Source organism: Sus scrofa, chromosome 1, assembly GCF_000003025.6.
Source record: "Sus scrofa isolate TJ Tabasco breed Duroc chromosome 1, Sscrofa11.1, whole genome shotgun sequence".
NCBI lineage: Eukaryota > Metazoa > Chordata > Mammalia > Artiodactyla > Suidae > Sus > Sus scrofa.
This window is the reverse complement of record NC_010443.5, coordinates 123,433,471-123,450,640: the sequence shown is the minus strand read 5'-3', so window position 1 is coordinate 123,450,640 and position 17,170 is coordinate 123,433,471.

Sequence of the window (17,170 nt, the reverse complement as noted above, 5' to 3'; positions counted from 1 at the left end):
CAGATCCTTAACCCACTGTTTGACACCAGGGATCGAGCCTGCATCCTTGTGAATCCTATTCAGATTCGTTTCCATTGAGCCACAATGGGATCTCCTGAAAAACTTTTTTTAAACTTAGATTCTTTGTGAAGGTGGGAAGAAGAGAATCCTCAGTTTATTTTTAAAAATTTTTTAGTTCTGTTTTGTTTTTAAAACTTCCTTTTTGGTAGATCCCAACCCACGTTAACCGGGTAGAAGAGTCTTTGTGAAAGGAAATGTAACTTGGGAATTTCCAGTTCATTTGTTCTGAATTTCATTTGGTGGAGTAAACTGTAGTGATGTTAGTTTTTCTCACTGAGGTAACAGTAATACACCTTATAGAAAATACACAATTTAATGGTGATAACATAGATATAATGAGGGATGCTTACGTTTGGACAAACCAAGTACTTTTGAATAAGTATGTCTAAGCAGCATGAATTAGCTTAACATCTGCAATCTTGTTGAGGCGCTCTCCTTTTCTGCATTCCCCAGGCCCCTTTGCACCAGGGATGGGTGTCACCTAGGCTTTGTCATTCAGGTGCACTAGTGTGAGACTCAGGTGGCATTTGACAGGTGTGGGCCATACAGATGGAGTGCTTCTTGGCCACCCAATTCCTGGAAACACAAGCTAAAGTTAGTTTCTTCTATCTTTCCAGTGATTCTCTAGGCCATTTAATGCTTGAATGTAGTATTTTCCAATGCTTTGGAAATCTAACTGTAGGTCACATTTCATTAGAATCATGAAGTCAATTCAGTGGTTCATAACTAGGATTTTTAAAAATGAATAGAAAAACAAGACCATATATCGGGTAAATATTGTGAAGATTATTTGAATTACCATATTTTTATTTGTATTGTGTGATGGGATAAATTACTTATGAAATCAATAAAATCTAAATTATTTTGTGCTCATTTAGCCAGAATCGAGTTCTAAACCTTGACCAATACGTAGTAACAGTTGAGTAAGAACGGTATGGTTTGACTGCTAAGAGAGAGGGTCTTCATTTACTGACACTGTTAACGTTAAGTCCACCATATTAAGCACTTTTACAAACTGCTCATTTTTCTCAAGCCTACCTATGGGAGAATAGATAAAACACTTCCTTTTACTGATGACAAAAATAGACTCAGAGACATTTAGAACTTGCTTAACATTTTAGCTAATGATGACCACTATTAAAACTCAAGTCCTTTGGCTTCAAAGTCCATGTTCTTTGCAGTATCTTCAGTCTTCCAAATGGTAGAGTATAGAATGGAAGAGATAGTTAATGAAAATCTTCCTCTAGCTTGTTCATACTTAAAATATGTTCCCATCTGGGTACCATACTTAAAGGATGATCGGGTCTGAAGCTACTCTAAAGTTAGAGACTTGGAATGATACCACGGGGGATAAAGGAAAGACCTAGAGGGGTTTTGTTTGGAGAATTGTATTTGTTGGAATGGGAGGTATGGAGGTGGGTGCAGGTGACTAGAGAAGGTCCTTGGGATATGATAAAAGTTCTTAGATTCTAAAGAGTCAGGGCATTAGATTTGTCAGATGTGACCTGAGGGACTGAAGATAGGATCATTGGATTTAATCTAAGGAAGACAGTGGCTGTGAGATAATAGAAAATATATACTGGTCTCTGACCCGTTCCTGGCACAGAGCACCTAAAGTCTTTGTAATTTATCCTAAGTGATAAGAGCACTAGGAGCATCTCTTGTTCTATTATTGGTCTTTGACCTCTGTTCCTGACACAGAGCTTCTGAAACCCTTGTAATATTGTGGGTGTTAGGAGTGTCTTGTTCTGAAGTGTGTGTGTGTGTGTGTGTGTGTGTGTTGGGGGGAGGGGTGTCAGTCTTAAGGGATGAGCCCTTAACCTATGGGATCTGAGGCTCTCTCCAAGTACTCAGTGTCAGAACTGAGTCAGCTGGTGTCAGAAAATTGTTGTGGGAAAAAGCCCCTGCACATTTGCTGCCCAGAAGTGAAGTGTTTTATACAAATAGTAAAGGAGACTCACAAGGAAAAAAGACATGATAGGAAAGAACTGGGTTTTTCCCTACATGGGATGGAAAAAAGCTGTTTTTCCTTAACAATTTCATTGGACAGATTCATGGAACTTCCCTAAAACGGGGGGGGGGGAAGCAAAGAATATGCAAATGCCATACAGAAGAGTAGAATACATTCTGTTGGGTTGGAATTATTGGAGGCATTTTCTATGTTATACATGCAAAGTTCAAGTATTTTGTTCTGTTTTTGCTTTTATTATGAAATATAACATTTAAAAAGTGTATAAGACAGAAGTGGATGATACAGTGAATAACTATAGAATAGGAATACCTTAATAATGTTCTGGAATAGTTTTCTAGGAAGTAAAATCCTATGCTTAAAAAGTCTGATTCCTGAGCTCATTTCAGCTTTGCCTTATTTCAGTTAGTTTGATTCACTGTGTAGCAAAGGAAAACCAGGGAGCGTCACTTTATTAGGGCAAGACTTCCTTTCCACTAGAAAGGAAACTTTTTTTTTTTTTTAAACTGATGGCCAAAGAGAGGCATCGTTTTCACATGTAGGGCTGCACTTTTATGATGATCAATTAACTACAAATTGAATAGCAGTTACCATTCTATCAGTTTCTTCCCAGGCAATTTTCCTCTCTCTTCACTCATTTCTGCCTCACTCACTAATGATGATCACTATCCACTCCTGACCTTGGTCCTGTAGACATCAGAAGAGAAAACGGAGACACTTAAAAACGAATCTGATGCTCCATCAGTTAATTTACCTTGGTGGCTATCTGCAGAGGAAGATGCATTCTAGTATTTAAACAGGTGACTTAGGTAGTTGAGGGGTTGGTTGATGGTGGAGGCCCAAGATTTGGATTTCAAAGCACCTTCCCTACGAAGTATTTCTTGCCACATGACCAACTTCATCTTTCCTGGCAGGAGATAATAAATGATTATTTCTTCAAATTCATTTTCCGTCTTGTCAATAGAACTAATGGTGGAAGGCTAGAGGGCTGAGATACGTATGTACCTGGAATTTTGTGTTTGGGGTTAATGGACTGTGGATCTATTGACATAATTATGTCAGTGCTGAGTCCAAGTTTTCATAAAGAACGTTTCAGCGGAGTTCTTTCCTACCCCAATCCTCTTGTTCTGCCCATCCCCAAGTCACATTTGGCTCTGTTTCTCATTTGCTTTCCCCAGCCACATCTTCAACCTAAGCTGTGGTCCCTGTTTGGAGAGAACTAATATCTTCCCACCACCCAACAGGAGCTCTGGGACGGAGGTTTGATCCCAGCCGGGCCTAATGGGTTAAGTATCCAGCATTGCTCACAACTGCCGCTTAGATCACAGCTGTGGCTCAGAATTGATCCCTGGCTTGGGAACTCCATATGGCATGGGGCAGGTGGTCAAAAAAGAAAAAAAAAAAAAAAAAAAAAGATTTGACATTTCTCTTTTCCTTACTGGAAAGAGAATGAGAAAGGGGGAAAACAAGTGGAATGGGAATTTTCACAAATGGAATATTTTCAAAAATTATATGAAGAAAAAAGTATATTAAAGATGGTCTCCTTAATCAAAACTAGCTTAAGTTTGGAGAATTTTTAAAGATCGAAGAGGTCTCCTAAAGAAAATGTCTGATAACTATTTGTGAAAGTAAGATTATAGAGAGAATTTAAGGATAACAAATTACTAAAGTATGTCTTGGTTTGATACTAAGTTTTTATAATTTTTATAATTTTTTTTTTTTGGTCTTTTTTGTCTTTTGTTGTTGTTGCTATTTCTTGGGCCGCTCCCGCGGCATATGGAGGTTCCCGGGCTAGGGGTCCAATTGGAGCTGTAGCCACCGGCCTACGCCAGAGCCACAGCAACGCGGGATCCGAGCTGCGTCTGCAACCTACACCACAGCTCACGGCAACGCCGGATCGTTAACCCACTGAGCAAGGGCAGGGACCGAACCCGCAACCTCATGGTTCCTAGTCGGATTCGTTAACCACTGCGCCACGACGGGAACTCCTGATACTAAGTTTTAAAAAAAGGTTTTAAAGAAATCTTTTGGAGAATATACTCAAAAATAATAATTATTTCTGGCGGTTGGAATTGCTTTTTGCATTATCTATATTTTAATATGAAAACTATACCACTTGGTTAGAAAAATGCTTAAGACTCTATGATGAAATGTCTGTTTAATTTTTTATTATATTTACATTTAATGAATATTTTAATGTTGAAAATATGTGGGAAAATTATGACTAGAAAGTCTAAATTTGAAGAAAAATATACAAATTGGTCTAATGGTAAAACACTAGTTTTGGGAGTTTTAGACCTAAGTTTAAGTTATCTTTGACTCAAAGATCTTGAGTAAATAAAATAAACTTATGGATCCTCAATTTACTTAGCATAAAATAGGGAGAGTGCATCAGATGTAATGTCCAGGGTCCCTTCTTGCTCCCCTATTCTATTTAGTGAATATTGAAACTAGACTGTGCAGCTGTGGTGGCAAACGAGTGCCACCTGGTGGCAGTTATATAAAGTTGGGGGTTGTATTCAAGGTATGAAGTCATCATCATTCATTCATTCGCGTCTATAATTGCTTAGCATCTCTGTGCTGGGCAAGTGCCCGCATCTTCATTCATTCAGTTTAATGTTTTTCTAGATGATATAGGTGGAACAACTAAGATATGCGCTGTCATATGCTAACAGTATGACTTTGAGTACATTTAACCACTCTTGAGAATCTTCCCATCTGAAAAATAAAGATAATAATACCTACCTTCCATTATTAGAAAATCTAGAGTTGGTGGATGTAAGGTATCCCATACAATCCTTGGCAAAATATATTTGGTTAATAAATGGTAGCAATTATCTTCAGGAAAGTTACCATCTAGCAGGGGAAGGAAGATAAATCTCTGCAGTATGTAATATGTCTTGAAAATACAAAGGAGACAAAAGGCATATGCAGTATGTGGCAAAGCCAAGGTTCCAATAGAGTATTGTGTAAAGAACTTGTAGGAAATTGCTGATGAGTATTCCGGAACTGTAACTTGTAGGTTCACTCTGGAGGGTCTTTAATTGCCAAGGGAGCAATGGTCAGCTACGGAAGAGTTTGGGGCAGACAGTAACATCACCAGAGCTGAGGTTCAGGATTTGATATTAATCTAATGTCTGTGACAATGAGCCAAAATAGCCAGGCAATGAGTACAGAGTATGGCAAAGGAAAAATGGATAGAAATGACACTGAGAAACACCAAAAAATAAAATTGTGACTGAGTCTTTTTAAGCCCACCTAAGAAATTGTTAGATTTCAAATGAACTGGCTAAGCCTAAAGGGGGCTAGGATGTGTTTGGGGCCATGAAACCAACCAAACACGGCAGTTGTAGGGCTAGGCTCCAGCTCCCTGACTAAGGGTCTAGTACCCCTTCTCCACTCAGGACAGATGTTAACCCGACATTCCACTCAGGTATGAACACTGAACCAAATATGAAGTTGGCCATGTCCTCACACACTGTAAAAGTATGTAGGAAAGAAGCAAGCTTTTTTATGACTATTTTCTAATGTGGCAGTGGGCTAGAGGGGAAATATTATGACAAAATACTCTTCTTCAAGTTCAATCTCTTTGAGTATTAGAAAGGGCATTATAGGAGTTCCCGTCGTGGCACAGTGGTTAACGAATCCGACTAGGAACCATGAGGTTGCGGGTTCGGTCCCTGCCCTTGCTCAGTGGGTTAACGATCTGGCGTTGCCGTGAGCTGTGGTGTAGGTCACAGATGCGGCTCGGATCCCACGTTGCTGTGGCTCTGGCGTAGGCCGGTGGCTACAGCTCCAATTGGACCCCTAGCCTGGGAACCTCCATATGCCACGGGAGTGGCCAAAGAAATGGCAAAAAGACAAAAAAAAAAAAAAAAAGGCATTATACTTAGAAGAAAATAAAATCATAAATGTGCCCCCATTTAAAAAATTGTGGGATTTATGACTTAACTTTTAGTTGACATTAAATATTTTTTTCTAGCATCTTAGAGAAGCAGGCAATATCAGAGATGATGTTTTGACAAATAGTAGCATAGATCAGGACAAAGGACAAGGAGTTCTTGTAAAATATACTTTGACTAGAGCAAAGGCAAATAATGACATAATCCCCTGCAACTGTATGTTTGGAATGGAAACATATTGTTGGGGATGATAGGGAAAATAATGTTACAAAGAGACTAATGCCAAACAGGGGTCCTATCAGATGGGGAGTGTAGGATAAGTCCATGATATGTGCAATAATACAGTTCAGAAAAAAGGAGGTGCCCATTGACTGAGACTGTGTTTGATTATCAGAAAAGAGATGAAACACTTTTTCATGGTCAGAAAAATCAATATACAGCCAAAGAAGAGAAGCCGTTTGATGATAAGGCAATAAAAACTTCAAAGGGTAACTTGAAAATGTTTCCTAATTCATTTCAGCCTAAACTTATCCCCGTGCTGTCTCACGCTGTCCGCCAGCTATTTCAGTGGAATATGTTACCCAGTCTCCTTGGAATGGAAACTGTGTCAGACTCCGGGGGTGAGTAGGAGGGAAAATGGTGCTGGCAGAAGGAGAGGAAGTGTTTTTTCAATTTAGAGCCAGAAGTGAGTGCTGACATTGTCTCACATGTGTTTGGGGACAATGGCACATGCCAATGGTAACACGTCCACTTTTCCAAGTCCCTTGCTCAGAGGTGTTTGGCAAGTGGCTGCAGAAGCCACAGCCGCTTCTGCCTCCCTGTTCCCAAATCTCTGAATCCCTTTTCCTTCCTCTTGGGAATATTAAAAGGGGGAAGGAGGCACAGTTTCCACCTTTGTATTGTTAGCATAATCCTCCAGAGGGAATTCTTTTATTCTTTCCTGCACATGTAGTTTGAAGTGAAAAAGTCTTTTTCCTTATATGACTTTGTTTCCTCTCTTTACAAGCAGACCTTTGGGGGTGAGGGGGTTTGAACAATCTCAACGAACTTCAGAGCAGCACTAAGCAAAGCCTTCCTTTTCTAGGTCGAAGTAGACAAAGCTGAACGAGAAGATGCCAATTGATGTTAAGATAGGAGACAGGCTGGTTAATCACCGTAGCTCTAAGCTTCCGGTGCCCCTCCCTCTCTTCTTCCCTCTCACCAAGCTGGGGCCAGGGTTCAGACTCCTCAGGCCTCCAGTGCACCTCTGAGGAGCCTACTCAGCCCTTGGTTACCGGAGTAGAGTAGCAGAGAGAGAGAGAGATTGTTTATTTTATATATACTTTTATTTCCGTATGACACAATGTCTTCACTGGTCCTCTTTTGTTAAAAGGCAAAAGTAATCACCCCTTTGCCACATTTTACACTTTAATCTCCCCAAGAGATTATGTTTATAGGCATAGAATATGATCTCTGCTGCTTTGTCCTGATAGACTTCTCTGTATTAACTTTTGTTAGAATCAATAGGTCAGGACCACATTTAGAATATAAAAAGTAAGAGGAAGCGAGGGAAATTTAAAAAAAATACTTTCTATACTCCAGGTGCTATGGTAGTTGTGTTACTTTTGCCTGATGGTGTTGTATAAAGATAAGGCAGAATTTCTCTCAGGGTGAAAACTGGTTTCTTTATTTTTAGAGTCAGTAAACCGTTCTGCTGGGCTGTCTCAGTATTAGAGTGGGGTTCCAGAGCTCAAGGTTTGCTTGGGCAGCCTGAGAAGGAGGAGGGGCAGTGAGACTCAGAAGCTATGGTAGGAGACCCCAAAATGTGGTAGGAGACTAATCAGAGAAGGGACTGGAAGCCAGAGAAATTTCCTGCATCAGGGAGGGCCAAGGAACTTTTTCTTTCAAATATTTATTAACCGAATTTCAATCATTACAAAAGTAGAATTTGTTATATGATGAACCCTGTGTACTCATCACTCAGCTTCAACATTATCAGCTCTTAGCTGATTTCGTTTCCTCTGTAGCCCCACCTATTCCCCCACCCTACTCCCACCCCCAATGAATTATTTTGAAACAAAGCCCAGATTTAGTATCACTGCATAGATTACATTTTTAAAGTATAGTTTATTTACAATGTTGTGCCAATTTCTGCTGTACGGCAAAGTGACCCAGTCATACAACATATGCATTCCCTTTCTTATATTACCTTCCATCATGGTCTATCCCAAAAGACTGAATATAGGTCCCTGTGCTATACAGTAGGGCCCCATTGCTGATCCATTCTAAATGTAATAGTTTGTATCTACTAACCCCAAACTCCCAGCCCATCCCACTCCCTCCCCCTCCCCCTTGGCAACCACAAATCTGTTCTACATGTCTGAGTCTCTTTCTGTTCTGTAGATAGGTTCATTTGTGCCATATTTTAGATTCCACATATAAGTGATATCATACAGTATTTGTTTTTCTCTTTCTGACTTACTTCACTTAGTATGAGAATCTCTTCTTGCATCCATGTTGCTGCAAATAGCATTATTTCATTCTTTTTATGGCTGAGTAGTGTTCCATTGTGTATATGTACCACATCTTCTTAATCCATTCCTCTGTTAAAGGACATTTAGGTTGTTTCCATGTCTTGGCTATCGTGAATAATGCTGCAGTAAACATACATCTGCATGTATCTTTTTGAATTGTAGTTTTGTCTGATTATATGTCCAGGAATGGAATTGCTGGATTGTACGGTAGTTCTATATTTGGTTTTCTAACGAACCTCCATACTATTTTCCATTAATTCCACATTCTCTTTTTTTTTAATTACTCAATGAATTTTATCACATTTATAGTTGTACAACAATCATCACTACCAAATTTTAGAGGATTTCCATCCCAAACCCTCAGTGCATCCCCCACCCCCAACCTGTCTCATTTGGAAACCATAAATTTTTCAAAGTCTGTGAGTCAGTATCTGTTCTGCAAAGAAGTTCCATTGTGTTCTTTTTTTAGATTCCACATGTAAGTGATAACATTTGATGTTGGTGTCTCATTGTCTGACTGACTTCACTTAGCATGATAATTTCTAGGGTCCATCCATGTTGCTGCAAATGCCATTATTTCTTTCTTTCTAATGGCTGAGAAATATCCTATTGTGTATATGTACCATATCTTCTTTATCCACTCCTCTGTCGATGGACATTTAGGTTGGTTCCATATCTTGGCTATTGTGTATAGTGCTGCAATGAACATTGGAAGTCTTTTCGAGTCATGGTTTTCTCTGGATAGATGCCCAGGAGTGAGATTGCTGGATCAAATGGTAATTCTATATTTAGTTTTCTGAGGAATTTCTATACTGTTTTCTACAGTGGTTGCACCAATTTACATTCCCACCAACAGTGTAAGAGGGTTCCCTTTTTTTCCACACCCTTTTCAGCACTTATTGTTTGTAGACTTTTTGATAATGGCCATTCTGGCTGATGTAAGGTGGTACCTCATAGTGGTTTTGATTGCGTAGATTACATTTTAATCTGTTTGCTGAGCTACCTGGACTGTAGCTTCCCTATTACCCAAATTTCAAAAAAGACTACACAAACTGCTTAAGTGTCACTTTGGTGGGGAAGGGGCGAAAAGCAAAAAAAAGCCTTCATTTGGCCTAAAGTGGATAAAGAATAAGACAGTATATTGAGCTTGGTACTGAGCTGAGATTTAAAATTTGCAGAGCTTCCAAATATTCTTGAAATTTTTATTGGGGGTATGAAAGGGGAGAAAGGGATGCTAGATTTTCTACAGAAGTCAGAGGAGGGCTTCATGCAGGGTGGTGTGTGTGTGTTTTATTTTTAAAATTAGGAGTGACTCTAAAAGTCTGGAAGACCTGGGGACAGCCAGACAGCTGGCATTTGGGTTACAGTTGCATGTTCCAAGTTTTCTTTCCTTTTAAGGAAAGAAAATACTAAATTTAAACAGTGTCTTTCAATAGCTAGTCAATACCTTCCCTTTCTGTCTCGTTTACAAATACAGTTTCTAGACATCAGTGCAAGGGATTTATTCTCCACAAAGCCTTTCAGACGTATGAAATCTATGCAGGGGAATTGTTCAGCATCCCCAATCCCAACAAAGTTTTCAACTGCTTTCTGTGTAGGCTAAGTTGCTGTTTTCAATAACTTGGAGTGAACCAGCAAAACTGACCAAAGTTTATGCAAAGTAGATCTAAATACTTGCATAATTCTCCTACAGCATTCTCAGGGAAAATAGGGACAATATTTGGACTAAATATAGATTTGCTAGATTAATAGTGGTCTTTAATATTATAGACAAAACAGAGGAACTTAAGACGTGAAATATCATCTCTTAAGAACCATCTACACAGTTAATAATGGCCAGAATATAGCCAATGTTGGATACACTGTGATCTTTTTTGGGGGGGTACACTTATAGCATGAGTTACAGGTGAGTAATTTCCAAGATGCTTTATCTTGAGAGTTGTTACTCGTATGCTAATAGAAAGAGAAATTTTTCTTTGAGAAAAGAAAATGACAACTTTCCTATCCGATAACTTGTCTTTCTGTCTTAGGAAAAGAGAGAAGCTCTATCTGAGAAACACAAGTTATAAGATAAGATATTGTTGAGACTATTGCTATTCAGAGGCCTTAGAAAATAATATCCAGACATCCACTAGATGTCACTTGATGTTTGCTTTTTGTAAAGGTAGAATTTTTTTTTTTTTTGAGGTTTATCTGCAATTATAAATTGATGACTCCCAGTGGGTCCAAACTGGCAGAAAACAAGATGCAGCAATATTTGAGTGAAAGCAGGCAAGAGTCATTAAATGAGAACAATGATTATAACTTTAAGATTTGGGTGGTTGTGGGGTTTGCATAATCCCTCCTGGCATTTGCAAGGACTGAGAAAAGCCAGCAGCTTTGCCCTCCTGCTGTGTTTAAACAAAAAATGGAAAATTGTAATGAACAGCTAGATTTTTCCTATCTCCCATTTTCTTTTTTTCTTTCTCTTCCTTTCCCCATTTTTAGGAGAATACAACTTTTAGAATGATTGCCCTTTAATGACACTATTTTGTAACATCTCAAGACTGATTTTTCTTTGTTAAATTTCTATCCACAAATCAAAACTACTTTGATCCATGTTATCTCAGCAAAGGGCACATGAGAAAAGTAAATGGGGAAGTGTCTAGAAATTTTGCGATGGTTCTCTGGGGTTACCCACTTCCTGTATTTGCTCAAAATCCAATAATCAGTTCCAGTAGAGACCATGTATCCTGGGGTTTTATTTTGTGTAACAGCTATTTGTTTATTTTATTTTTTTAATTGTCATTGTGTTTTGGCTTCATGATGGTTAAATAAGACTCGGTATTAAGTAAACTTCTCCGATCCTGCCTATTTCCTGTCTTGTCAAACCTTTCCTTGTAAGAATAACAGTGTTCTTTTATTTGGTAGTGTGCAGCATGATATTTTTGGCATGCTCAACATTTTTGACTTGCAAAAATTTGTGACCTCAAGTGTGAGAGAAGTGAATGCTTGCTTTAGTACCTCATAGTGTCCCGATCTTAAAAAATGGTCCTGCTGAATATATGTTAGAGTTGCAAAAGAATTATCAGCATACTTATTCCCCAAACATCACAAATAATAATTAAGAATAGATTCTTTACTAAATCACTAAAATCATTAAACCAGTGAATATTTTGTGAACACTTCGCTCCACTAAACTTATTGATCTAGCCATATAAAGATGTAGTGCTTTTGTATGCTGTGTTCTGTCTACATAGTTCATACTTTTAAAAATATTTTTTCAAACCAATAAACATTAGGTGGCTGAGGAAGTATTGTTCTTCCAAGTAAAAGATGAGAAGGAATATCTTAGTTGCTTAATCTTTACATATCTAGATCTAAATGGCTGTTGAATGGGTTCTATAACATAAGAACCACCAAAAGCAAGACTCAACCAAGGTCAACCTCACCCTTTATTTACATATATTTTTAACTGCTGCACCTGCAGCACATGGAAGTTCCTGGGCCAGGGATTGAATCCCAACCACAGCTGCAACCTGTGCTACAGCTACAGAAATGCCAGGTCGTTAAATCCACTGCACTGGGCTGGGAATCGTACCCACACCTCTGGAGCAACCTGAGCCACCAGATTCTTAACGCACTGCGCCAGGGCAGAAACTTCCCATTTTTTTTTTTTTTTAAAGGGTGGCTATTTGAGAGCACTTTCTCTGTCTTGTAGTTTGTCTTTTATTTTTCAATAATGTACATATTATGAGAGTAACAACCATTGTGAATGTCTCTTTCTTTTAAAGATAGACAACTGCTTAATACTTGTTTCGAAATATTGAGAACTAATTGGAACATGAAGATAGTAGACTGGATTGATTTGAAGATGTCATGGAATAGATTTTTATAATCATATATCAGTAATTGTGTTTATTTTCTGAAAGTCTCAGCTAAGGATAATTTCCTAAATATCTGAAGCAGATGGAGTTTGATAAAAATACTGCCATCAGGCAGTTCTGTTTTTTTCATCTTTAGTCTAGAAATATTGTTCTAATAAAAAGCCTCTGATAGGCAGTAACAGAAAAAATTGATGCCTGAAAAGACACATTCATCATCCTGATCTGGAATACTTTTTCTCTAAGAGGCTGAACCACAGAGCTATAACCTCAATTTAAGATTGTCTTAAACTTGTCATCAGATTTCCCTCCATTGTTCATTGTCGTTGGGCACTTCTTTTTTTTCCAAAGCTGAAATCTAAAGATTTAAATAATATTATCAAGATTTATTGCATTTGTACCCCCATACACACATGCTTTCCTATATTATAGTCCAAAGCATATTTTATTGTCGTCCTTTTACAGAAATAAAAAAGTACAGTACTAGAAATTTCTTTACCATCTTTTCCACTTTTTAATAAAGGCTTTAATATGACAAGAAAATGAAAAGTATTTTAGAAAATTAAAAACCAGCTTGTTTTAAGAAAACGTCCTTCAAATAAAAAAGATGAAAATCAAGAATAAAACCTATAAGTTCTTAGCAGTCTTAGCTCTATCGTCAATTAGTTGAGGGTATGGATTTTGAATTCAGATTGCCTAGGTTCAAAGCTTATCTCTACCACTCTCTAGTTGTGGATTTGGGTAAGTTAATTAGCTTTTCTGTGCTTCAGTATCCTCTTCTGGTAAAGTGGGAGAAATCATATGGCCTATGTTCCTTTTTTTGGAAGAGTATGTAAATCCTATTTGCAAAATGCTTAGTACAGGGCCTAGTTCTTGGTAAGTGTTTAATAGGATCTACTATCATAATCATTATTATGAACCCAGGCAATTATGACCTTAAATATTTTGGCCATTTTTATATCGTCTATCATATTTGTCTTGATAAGAGCTTTGCAAAGAATTGAATGTTCAGGGTCAAATTTGCTATGCCACTGAAGCACTTGAAAATACATCTCAAATTCAGTTTGTGACTAGTTCTATTACCTTAAATACAAGCACAAAAATCAATGAACTTGATTGTTATAAATCCTTCATATTTGTAATAGGTAAATAAATATATATTTATAAATACTTTTTTAAAAATTGCCCTAGCACCTGGTAATTGCTACTCCTACTGTTAGTGATATACTTGTTGATGGGAAAGAAGTAGTCTTACCAGTTTAATTCTTGACTTGAAACAACTGTGGATTTATCAACTAAGTACATTTTAGCCAAAAAATAAAGTGTGATTTCTCTGTAACACGGTGTTTCAAGTATATTGTTTTGCATATGACAATTTTTTTTTTTTTTTTTTTTTGGTCATGCCCCTGGCACATGGGAATTCCCTGGCCAGGGATCAAACCTGTGCCACAGCAGTGACAACGCCAGATCCTTATCCGACTTAGCTACCGGGGAACTCCTGCATATGACAGATTTCAAAGATAAAAATGAAAAAATAAACATTGCTATAGGACATCTATTAATTTAAAGGATATTTTGCAAAACAGTTATTAAATATTGGTTGCTAGTTGGGTTCCTTAACCACTGAGCCATGATGGGAACTCCACCCCTTAAAATAGTGTGGCAGTTATGCACACAGGCAGGCCTGCCTCAGGAGTGGTAAAAGGAGTCAAAGGTAGTATAATTTTTCATTCAGTTATATAGCTTTACATTTTAAGTGTCTTATACTTGCAGCTAAGTATAATATTTGTCACTTTCTTCTATATTAGAGATGATCTTAAATTATAAACCGAGGCAGCTTTTTAAATTTTCAACAGTTTTTCATATTCTTCTCAAACTGCCTTATATTTACTCCTCATATGTACTAAAACAAATAATATCTGTTTTAATCTTCAAGACCACTATGCAATGTAGACATCATTGTCCCTTTTTTTCTATAAATAATTCAACCTAGGAATCTCAGGAGAATCTGATCCTACATCTTTTGACCTTTGGAACAAACCCTTTTGATCGGACCATAACTACTTATTTTTTTCTTGTCATGCCCACAGCATGCTGAAATTCCCAGGCCATGGACTGAACCTGCACCACAGTGGTGACAATGCCAAATCCTTAACCCACTAAGCCATAAGGGAACTTCTGTATCATAACTATTTTTAAGTTACAGCTTGGTATGCTTTGGTTTTCCCCTAGACTGGAGTTGATTTAGGGACTTTCTTAGGGTTTGCCTATTATTCTGAGATCACTTGATTTAGTCAGGAAACCTAAATTCTTTTGTTTCACCAGAGTTTTATATTATCCTAGTCTTTATTCTAAGGAGAGACATGATTCTCCCTACCTTCAACTTATGGAAAAGTCCCTGTTTGTTCTTCCATATATCCTGCTGTTCTTGATTTTATTCAAGTTTCAACAGGAATTTAAAAAGTAAGAATTTTAACATAGCCCTATATGGACTATGTGACAATCTTAAGGTGGTCCGTTTGCAAATGCCAATACATTCTGCTCTCCCTTCTTTTTAAGTAACTTTAGGGACATGTGTTGTGGTTTCATCTGTTTCTCTCTTCCTTTCCCACTAGCTTTTTGCTTTCCATTTAAGCATCAATATGGTCCTAGGAAGGTGAGCCCACTTGAAATGCTCCAGTGTATCCCATCTGACCAACACCTTGTTCAAGAGTAGACATGGGACCTAAGCCCAGTGCAAGCAAGTTCGAGACCTTGACTGGAAATTATCAGTTAAAGATAACCATTCTTTCTCAATGGACTTGAACTAGGAAGCATTAGCACCAACAGAGAATAGCAGCAATCTTAAGATAGGTGCCAGCCTTAGGATAGAGCTGACCCCATAGCATGTAAAGCAGAAAGCAACAGAAGGAAATTGGATACTTGGTGACATCCTTGATTTAGCTTTGTTTGGCATCTCTCTACCTCTGAGCATTTTAGATGAGTGAATAGCTTCCTTTTTTTTTTTTTTTTTTTTTTTTTTTTAATTGTTTAAGCCACTCTGAGTTGAGTTTTTTGGTTGTTGGTTGTCTACTCAGCATCTTTGCTAACACTACCCCTTTCCCCACATTGGTGGCTCTAAAGACCTGCAAAAGTTGCAAGACTAGGCCCTTCTAGGTAAAGATTGCCTTGTTTTATTCATTTGTTTGTTTGTTTGTTTTGCTTTTTAGGGCCAAACCCGAGGCCTATGGAGGTTCCTAAGCTAGGAGTCAAATTGGAGCTACAGCTGCCGGCCTATGCCACAGCCACAGCAATGCAGGATCCGAGCCATGTCTTCGACCTCCACCACAGCTCACGGCAACCCCAGATCCTTAACCCACTGAGCAAGTCCAGGGATCGAACCTGAAACCTCATGGTTCCTATTTATTTCCCCTGCGCCAGATGGGAAACCTAAGACTGCCTTGTTTTAAAGGGACTATGCTCTCTTTAAAAGAACCAAATTTTGTAAAAAGCACATTTAAATTGCACATTCAGGATTTAAAATATTGACAAAAATGATTATATTTAAAAATTCTGGGATACTATTATCATGCTATTAATTGTAGTAGAGTTGACAGCTGATAGAACTTTTTTCCCCCCTCATGACCCTATTTTCTTTGTGGTAAACATATGAGATTGACAGGGTTTGATGTCCCAGCTTTTTTGGATCCCCCAAAAGATTACAATATGATTTTGCAATGTGTTATGAACCCCTCCTCTACCAATGAAAGTTACTAGGTACTATAAATGTGTCTTTAAAAAATTAATTGGATCAAAATTTACTTTTAAATGAGTTACTTTATTTAATTTTAGATTTCTTAGAGTTTTCTGAGATGCCTTTTAATTGCTTCAGCATGCTGCTGAAATACTGTATGCATGTATCTTTAAAAGTCAATGATATAACAAGGTGCACAATGAAAAATAGCAGTCCTCTGCCTACCCTTCTGCAGCTTGAGTCAAAACAGTTTCAACTATTCATCATTTTCTTTGCTTTCATGTTGCTATATAATATGCAGCTATTTCCTTATTTTTTTTTTCAGATTTAGTCACTTTCTATCAGTTTTTCTGGGCAGCTGATGAGAATTCAGTTCTCTTACCATACCCCTTTGCTCCACGCTCCTCTCACCCCACTTTCCTTCTTTCCATCCTCCCAATGTAATTGTATACTAATATTTTGCTAAATTTATAGCTCAGCCATAGTTAATATGATAACAGGTTTATGTAACACATTTGCATTAATAATCACCTTTTTTATATTGTTGCTTAGTTTTTCACATATTTATCACTAATTCTTCCACAAATTCTTTGATAGAATAGTAGCATTCCCTTGAACAGAACTGAACACTGAGATGATCTGTCAGTTTTTTTCTTTTTTCCCCTTTTCTAGATGCTTCTCTTTGATCCCTCTGCCTTTGGCTCCAATCATAACTCTCCAGCCTATTGTACAGCTGCCATCCTGGGGCTCACCACCTTCTTAGGAATTCCCTTCATTTCTGTCCTCTGGGGGCTTTCCTATTGCTTGAAATCCTTGCATTCCTGTGTTTGGCTTATGTCCTCATTTAGGTGAATCATAGTCTCCAGTAGTTTAAAAAAACATTTTTTTTTTTTTTTGGGTTGTGGTATGACAAACTTTACTAAGTGGAATAAACTTAAGTGTTGGGCCCAATAAATTTATATTTATACATTTATATATATACACACACATATATATAGTATATATTTTATGTATTTTCAGTGGTTTATTTTTTCCCATTTTATAGTTGCTTTTGGTTTTTAAATCTGCCTTTCAGGAGTTCCCGTCATGGCTCAGTGGTTAATGAATCCGACTAGGAACCATGAGGTTGC